The 9,164-nt window shown below is 47.2% G+C and overlaps 1 long non-coding RNA gene across 12 annotated transcripts; it reads right to left on the bottom strand.

Moving 5' to 3' along the window:
- Positions 1–1,540: 1,540 nt before the first annotated feature.
- LOC120651672 lies at positions 1,541–3,922 on the bottom strand. 12 transcript variants are annotated; one of them, XR_005666298.1, is made up of 6 exons: positions 3,562–3,922; positions 3,176–3,483; positions 3,023–3,067; positions 2,880–2,930; positions 2,612–2,765; positions 1,541–1,896 (listed from the first exon to the last, which is right to left on the bottom strand). It is a non-coding gene; the product is annotated as an uncharacterized LOC120651672 (long non-coding RNA). The 12 variants fall into 12 exon arrangements; XR_005666365.1 differs by having other exon boundaries at positions 2,612–2,749; positions 2,880–2,921; positions 3,023–3,063; XR_005666289.1 differs by having other exon boundaries at positions 2,612–2,749; positions 3,562–3,921.
- Positions 3,923–9,164: the final 5,242 nt, after the last annotated feature.

The raw sequence follows: 9,164 nt of genomic DNA, 5'->3' as shown, positions 1-9,164 counted from the left end.
GACCTCATGGGACAATTGAAATAAGTTCAGGGGTCTATCTGCACAACACTAGACTCATATGAATAGTGTGCGAAGGGTTCTTTTGCAATAATTTGGCTGAAAATTTTAAAAATCATAGTAAATTATAGAAAAATCAGAAAAATATGGAACTTATTTTATTGGTTTCCTCTAGCTTAGATATACTTAGGAAAAGTATTGTTTTGCATGTTATCTTGCTGTAGATTTATCTATAGTTTTATCTTGTAAAAGTGATTAAAATGCTTAGTTAACTGTGTACTGCTCTAAAAATGTCAAACCAAATTTTGCTAGACTCCTTGTGAAGTGTAACTTCCAATGGTGCAACTTTCTCATATGTTTCCCTGCTGTTTGTTAAGATTTTAGCATGTTTTCATATGCTTTGTTTGAAAATGGTTTAATGTAGAACTTTTTGCTGGAAAGTGATAAAATGGTAAAACCAGTTCTGTTAGCCTTGTGTTCTTGCCTAGTATCCGTGGTAATTTTCTTAGATTTGTTCAATCAAGTTTGGATGCCTTTTCTGAATTTACTTGTATAGGACAGCTGAAACTTGTAATGTTTGTAAGTATTTATAGAAAAATACTTTTACTGCAAATCCAGTTTTCATGAGTTGCTTGTACTGTCCTCTGTATGCTTAATTGAATTTATGATTTATGCTTGCCGTGTAACTTCATTTCTTAATTCTTGCTCTAGCTTCCTCGTTCGCGTTTACAATAGTGATCGTTGTTGTCGCATGTGTTTACGTTGTGTATCATCACATTTTGTGCCATTCTTTCTTTATGCCATATCCTCTTGCATAATTTATGGTATCATTCTAATGCATGCATCTCATTCATGCATTATAGTGACCAAACCGTCGGAGGTCGAACCCGTGGAGCCCACCGAGTCCGTTGAGCCTGAACCTGGAGTCCAGTTCGTGGTCGAGCCCGAAGCTAACCAAGGCAAGCAGCTAAGCATGATTTTTTGCTCCTATTTAATCTGAGTTAGTTAGTTATTTGGCCGGATAATATTGGGTTATATATATATATATATATATATATATATATATATATATATATATATATATATGACAGGGCTAATCTCTACCCTGGGTATGAAATAGTTATTCCATACCCAAGCCAGCCCGCTGCCCACCCACCGTCGCGCCCGCGTGCCCAGGCTCCCGCCATCCGCGTCCGGTTTTTCATCCGCAAAGAACGCCCCGCCCATCTCCGCCCAACCGGTCCTGTATGCACGCCGCACTCCAACGTACACATGACACGTTCCCTTCTCTACAGCTGTACGCCCCCTTTTCTCATGCTTTTTTCCTAGCGTGTGAGCAGATTGTATAGACGGATTATGCACTTAATTGTTTGCTGCGTGTCTTGCAGGTGAGCCCAGATAATTCACGTGCTGTAAGGAAATAGAAACATGCAAGGACTCGATACAATTATACGAAAATTGATTCAGGGATTGGAAAACAAAAAGGTTTTGCAGTTGCCGGACACAGTAATACTAGGGCCAATTGAAAAGCATTTTGTTTGTATTGGCAGGTGAATGCGTCAACTCTGGATTAAACTAATTATTCTTTACATCAGAAACTACGAGACAAAACATAAAATGTCTGATTTAGGACCACGAGCTTACAGGCACCACACATTTTTTCTAAGCAGGTTCATAATTACTATAAACACACAAAGGTGGAGTCATATTTCTGTTATGCCACACCGAACTTACACTTTCATAAGAATCTACACTCAGAATCTATTGTACAACATATGCTCTTTGCATGAAATCCATCAAGTGATGATCAAGGGAAATTATCCCTAAACATCTAATGGTAATGATGGGTGCCGCCAAAAGATGGCACTGTCAATGGAGATCACGGTGTCCACTCAAATCCTGAAAAAACCATACAAAACACTTGAATACGATGGCATCATTTTTATAGATTGACTTCATAAAGGTATAAAACATTATGGAACAGAAGTTGGAATGAGCAAGGAGTAACAAAAATAAAAGAACCATTTTATTCCTTCTAGGAAGATCTGAACTCAATCAGGGGTACCCTGATATCCTATAGTAAACTGTCAACTGAAAATGATTGTTAAGAAGGGAAAAAATCAACACAGTATAATCAGTTCAAACAACATGATCATGAGCAGAGCGCGCAGAAGGCTTTGGTTACCTCAAGCTCACAATCCTATGCTCACAGTAGCCATTGTGTCCAGGAAATGTGATTTATACAAAACAGAGTATGGTGCATTTCAAATACTTTAGTAGCATTAATAAGGAACTTAACTATCTCAAGTTGGCAAGGCTGTGCTGTGTGCACAACAAGTATATTACAGAGGTATTCTATCACTACGTTGAGGCCATGGCATGTCAAATGAAAATTCAGTTTAATGGGAGACATACCATACCCGAGTAACAGATGGCCGTGCAAGATGGAATCACATACTAAAAAAGAGGATATGCTATCATTTGGAGAAATCCTAACCACTAGCTAACATAATCCAACAGCAGTTGTTTTACAAATCAAAGGCTCTGCAAATAGCAGGGCTAAAGATCCAGCTCAAGATCCCAACTTTGCCTCAACAAAAAGAATAGAGTTCACCTCTGATGCCTAGCCAATCTTGTCGAGGAGCACCATGGCACCTAAACAGAAGGAGGCACAACACAAGATGCTCTAGCCAATCTTCCCAGATGATAGATATCCACACCATGGGACCAGCACCAGCGGTTAGGTTCATTACTGCACCAACAACGCCCTGGAATATTAGGCCCAAAACCAATACTCAGATGCAACAGCTCCTGATATTTCAGATAGCACACAAGTGAGATAAACTAAGAGTAGATAAATAAAGTAGTCCGAATTTAAGTACCAATGCAGAAACAGCAAGCTGCAACGCCAAGTGAGATCAGGGCTGAGCTTGCTTTCACATGAAAAGAAATAATCCACCTTTCTGTTATTATTACTTATCGATATTGCAGTAAAAAAAGATGAATTCTTGGTTGTTTGACGGACCTGCATGTGTACTCGATCTTGATTGCAGCAACCAGCAAGATCTATCTGTGCATAGGAAAATAGAGAAGGAAAAAGAGTTTCGAAAATAAAATTAAGCTCCTACACATGTGAGATCAAGAATAGGCAACTAGCAGATAAAAAAAGCATCTCTACCTGGATGAATCAAGCCGGGGACAAAGCGGCGATGTAGGGATGCAGGGTATGCACCTTCACCTGCGTGCTTGTACGGTGTCAGTTCTGTCCATGAGAGTGGAGCATGCCGGTGGTTCCCTATGCCATTGCAGGCATCCTCGATTCAATGGAACCTCTTCCCCTGGTAGATCAATGCTTCAATGGAACCTTACATCGAACCGAAGTCAAGGCTGAGATTTAGATCTAGCACTGGCCAAACTGTGATGCCTAGATTGTTTAGCATTCACCAGGAACAATTATTGGAGGTGAAATCCAACTCGATCGGACACCTGCAACAAGGCAGAGCAGCACCGTCAATACAACAACCTCGACAAAAGATTCGAATGGGGATGGCGATAGTGGGGAACCTTATGCCTATGGAGAGGAATCCCCCAAGGATTCGACAGCTCAGGTGAGTGTGAGGAAGCTTCGATGCCTAGAGTGGATGCCGCCATTCGCGTCATGATCCCCACTGCAAGAGATTGTCGATTTGAAGGAGGGGAAAAACTAGATCAGGTCATCAGGATTGTCTCCAAGCATTCGCGACCCAGGTAGCAGCGGGACGGGGCCGCGCCTAGACCATCCGCGTGCCGCCCTACTCCTTGCGCCCGTGTGCCGCACGCCGCTCGCTGCCCCCGCATGCTAGGCCGCCTGGACCTGCCTCGCGCCGCACGGGGTTGGCCCTCGCAACGCGCGCCGCGCAACCCGTGAAGGGGGGCGTCCTCGATGGGGCAGCACGGGAGCCAGCCGCCGCGACCACCGGCAGCTGCCCGCCCGCTGGCCGCACACCGCTGCTCCGCCCCCGCCGCCGCGCCGCTTCGCGCACCTGCTCCGCTGCTCCAACCACGGCCATGTCCCCCTATGCCGCCGCATATGAAGGGGAGGGAGGGCGGCCGCCAATTCTGCTCCCCGCGGTGGGAGGCGGGAGGCGATGGTGAGCGCGAAGATCGAGGAGGCGCGCGGGTCGCGGATGCCGATATGCGCCGGGATGAAGGAGTTGGGGCGCTTGTGGAGGGTGAAGGAGCGGCGATGGACGCCGGGAGGGGCGAGGGTCGCCACTAGGATTGGGGGCGCTGGGAGAGGAGGGAGCGGTGATGGCGAGTTGCCGCGGGGCAGTTGCTGCGGGGCGGGAGGAGGGCGTGCTGGGTGTCGTGGGTGGGAGGGGAGAGGGGGTGGTCAAACCGGAAGGAGGGGTGGCGCGCGCAGACCGGGCCGAAGGAAAACCGGGTGCGAAGGAGGCTCGGGTATGGAATTGGTTATTCCATATCATATCCAGGGTATCCAGGTATTCAATAAACCTACTATATATATATAGGACGAGTTTTATCTACGTCTACGTGTAGCTACTCCTTCCTATCGTCCAGGTTAACGGGCACCCCACCTCTGCCCGTATCAAACCCTCTAATCAGGTTGAGCTCCGTCCGGTAATCACCTTATTTGCGGCGCGTTTGCTGAGGCTGTACGTAACTATCTTCTCCATTTGTTGCATCCTATTGGCCAACCTTTTGCAGAAGTTTATATATAATAAACAAGTATGTGCACTATGACGGAACCACCAAATTAAAACTCTAAATTAAACGTAATGGCCGTCATTTGAACACATCAGGCGCATTAGCTTAATGGTTTAATTTGACGGTTCTTTCTCAACCCACGGCCCGATCGAAACAACACCGGTAGTCTCACGCGAAGGCGGGCGCAGATGGTACAAGCACGACAATTACTTGAAAATATAAAGAGATGACAGACCGATATAACAGAATTTTTACAAACCGAGTTCAAAATACACATATAGCTTACATAAATTAAACTAATTTACAAACTTTACAACAGGGTAGCTGAGTTCAAACAGAAAAGAACCTACAACTACACTAGAGTTCTGCCTCTGCACAATCGGTCAGACCGGTACAACAGACCGGTTGTAAGGATCACCGGGGTGTCCGACCCTAGAGGGGGAGGGGGTGAATAGGGTCGCTAATTCGCTTTCTAATCTTAGGGCTCAAACTACTTGTATAAGATAAACCTAACACATTCTACACATGCTAGTTATGACTAAGATTTATCTATGCTACTCTCTACTTACCCCAAAAGACTTGCAACCTATAGTCAATCCTAATCAAACTAACTAAAAAAGTAAAGGTACGCAAGATAGAGTAAATGTGGAAACGAAGTGCGGTAAATAAAGAGGTAAGGGAGAGAATATGCAAACTCCCATGAAGACACCAAGACACACGATTTAACATGGTACGGTTATGACACCAAGTCCATCCCTACGTCCACGGCCACTTGTCCAACAAGAACAAGTGTGATGCCGAGTCTCTTCGCTTGATCACCGTCTTGCGTTCGCCACCAAGGCTTCCGGCAAGCAAAGGCTAAGTGACCCCAAGTCACCAAGACAAGGCCACCGCCACCGTCTCTCTCGAAGTGTCACCAACAGCACCGTCTTCACTATCGGAGCTTCTCACCAAGAGGGGTCTCCTTCCTCATATAAAGTATCGTCGCCTCTCTACACCAAGTCGGAGGGTCACACGACGAGTACACAAGATGCTTGCCGCAGCAAGGCTTTCACTCAAGCTAGTTTTCTCAAGAACTAAGCCTAATCAAGCACTAAGCACTCTCACAAGTGTGCTTAAGCCTATATGATGTACAATGAAGCTCTAAGGTGGTTGGAGAGGATCTTCAACTCTTTTATGCTTCCTTAGTCTCCATCCCACACAAATGAGGCGTGGGGTGGCATATATATAGCCCAACCCCTCAAACTAGCCGTTGGAAAAAGGCTGACGAAATTCCTTAACGCCGGTTGATCCGACGCTCAGTTTTTGTCATCACCGGTTCAACCGGTGAATGCTTTTTCCCAGCAACTAGCCGTTACTGCTCCAATGACTACTTGATCAATTGCACCGACGCTCTTGAAAAGTATCGTCGGTTTAACCGGTGTATGTAAGCTCAGAAACCCCCAAAACGGAGTCTCTGGACAACTGCACCGACGCTTGTCTTCAGGCATCGTCGGTTCAACCGACGCCAAACCCTAGCCTTAGCTTCTGGGTCCATTGCACCGACGCCATCATTTTTCCCATCGTCGGTTCATCCGGTGCACTCTGCTGACTGAGTCTTCTCTGAGCTCATTGCACCGGTGTATGTAATTTGCCTCGCGTCGGTTTAACCGGTGAGTGCAAATTACCTCTGTCTTGGTCCTTTCGACCTGATTTCTTCGGGGGTTTGTATCTTTTCATCCCTTGGACCTATAAGCCTAATAATGATCATCTTAACACATATATTAGTTGAAGTGTTGTGTGTGTCATCAATCGCCAAAACATTATATTGAAATATGGCATGAGAGGCCATTTTCGCTACACCGGTTAGACCGGTCCAACAAAACTGAAGCGTCCCCTCATAAGAGAAGACTTAAATGTGTTACAAAGCACCAGTCCCAGGAGGCTGATGACACATTTATTACATCAGATGGTTCATTACCGTACAACCCTACGCGGTAGTGAGCAGAGGAATGCCACTATCGCGAGGATTACAATCCACACACACGCGACTATATTAAAAACAAAGAGAAAATCATCAAGGTCTTGCGCCATGCGGAAACTCCGGCGGGTGACCCAAGTCCACAGGCAAGGCTGGGTGCAGGACGATAACCCTACTCGGCGTCGTCTGGCACAAAGTCTGGATCTTCTTCTGTAAAAAGGAAAATGGGGTGAGTACAAACGTACTCAGCAAGTCCAACCACACCCACGGAGGGGGTTATAACAGAATAATATGCTTAGGTGAATCAAGGATAAGGTTACGGCTTAAGTTGCAGAAAAACGACATTTTATGCAGGGTTTTGTTTTATAGAAAACCTTTTAGAAATCAGTTTTTGTTTAACACGGAGTTCAGGTTTTAAAACTGCTACCGGACTCCCCGTCCGTCGTAGCACACGGCACAACTGCCGGAACCAATTCCAAAACAACTCACACCAGCCCATCCCAAAGAAACACTAGTTATGTGACCACACCGTAACTCGCCCAATACCGTGGGCACGGACTATTCGAATAGATTCTTAACTCTGCAGAGGTGTGCAACTTTACCCACAAGTAGGATACCACAACTCGAACACCATCGTGTCGGTGTAGATCCCAACATAGCCATTACCCACCATAGCTAAGCCTGACTAGCCATCACGGGATGCACCAAGGGGTCATTGACCGTTCACTTAGGTATAACCGGGCATAAGTCACTCGGGGCTCATCCCTTTTCCTTAGTCACCCGTTGCTCTCAGCTCTCCTGATGGCTATCACACCAACTAGTGGGATTTATGCTACGCCGTTGCCCACTCAACGGTTGAGTGGTTTGCACGTTAGTGGAGTTAGGTGAGATGACACATCAACTCGGTCCTTAGTCACGACAAGATGGATATCTCCCTTCTTTGCCCTGCCACACAGGCATAAGCACACCAATCGGCAATTCACACAGAAATGCCGTCCATCCCGTCCATACTCATCTTTTGAAAATCCACATTTTATCCCTTCCCACACACACGCATTTTTTTTATAAAAACAAGTTGTAATGAGTATGAGGTCCTAAGCGTTCTAGCAGCGATTAACGTCCAAACAGAATCAGACTTTAATCTAGGTGGTCAAGGATTGATTATAACAAATCAAGGGGTGGCTATCCGACCGTGTTTTCATGCAAGCAAAACATATGCAATTTTATAAAACAGGACATTGGGTTGTGTTTTATAAGAACTAGGACAGAAACATGCATCAAAGGATGGGATTGAACTTGCCGTCTTCAAAGCCTTCGGGGAAGTCCTGTCCTTCGGGCTCGGGGTCGCGGAACTGGTCCTCGTTCTCCTGCTCACAGTACGGCTCGTTGACGGGTTCTCCTTCGTTCACTCCGTGGTCTACAGCGCACACAAACAAGCACACAATCAATACACAGAACAAAGATATGTCGTCGAGCTCGGTTCGGAAACACACGAAATATCGAGCATAGAATATTATTTTTGAATGGTTTCTGAATGGTATGGCCAAAACTGAGTTAAGAGAGGCGTGGTAAAATTTTAGGTTAATCCGGGGTCGTTTGGCGCATGAAATAATAGGTCAAAGGAATGCTTAGGGCCCAGACAGGGGTCCAGGGACCTAATTGTAATTAAGTTTAAGAAGGCAGGGGCTTGGTTTATATTTTAGAAACTTCTTGGGTCATTCTAAAAAAGGTCAGGGTTTAATTAGTAATTTAGTTTATAAGGTGGGGGTTTGTTTTGAGAATATAACAAAAGAAGGGGTTTTAATTGAAAAAGGGCTTAAAGGGGTGGGGTTTCTTTAATGAATAGAGGAAAGGGGAGGGGGCTCAAGGCAAAACTGCCTGTCTTCTTCCTCCCCCGCGCTGAAAAACAGGGGAGGGGCCGGCGGCTCGCCGGTGTTGCCAAACCCGGCGGCCAAGGGTTCGAAGCGGCTCCGGGGTAAGGGGAAAAGGGCCAGGGAGGCTCGCGGGGTTGATTCCCGACCGCGGCTCGGCCCGAGGCGGCCGGAGTTAGTCTAGCCACGGCGGCGGCGGCAACGGGTGGCGGTGGTGTTCGGCGGGCGGCCCTAGGCCACGATAGTGGATGGGGGAAGGGGGAAAACGAAATGGAGAGGTGCGGGGTCCGATCCCCGGCTTCACCTTGAGTTGAAGTGGCGTGTGAGGGCGGATCGACGAGGCGGCGGCGATGGAGGAGTTAGGCGGCGGCGCTGCGAGCTAGGTGTGGGGGCCGGAGATGGTGGGGATGGTTGTGGGGCGAAGGGGCGGTGCTGAGCGCCTTTTTATAGGCGAGCTAAGGCGGTGGCGGTGCAAGCGGGGCCGGCGAGCGGGATGGGACTCGACGGGCGGGTCGCTGGTGGCGCTGTGCGGGGGTCGTCGCCGCTGTACCACGTCAACGACGGTCGGCGGCGTGGCGCGAGCGTGCGAGGATGGCTCGGTACGGCTGCGTGCGAGCGGCTTGAGTCGC

Source organism: Panicum virgatum, chromosome 1K (genome assembly GCF_016808335.1).
Source record: "Panicum virgatum strain AP13 chromosome 1K, P.virgatum_v5, whole genome shotgun sequence".
In the NCBI taxonomy this organism is placed as follows: Eukaryota; Viridiplantae; Streptophyta; class Magnoliopsida; order Poales; family Poaceae; genus Panicum; species Panicum virgatum.
This window is presented reverse-complemented; position numbering and strand designations above follow the sequence as displayed.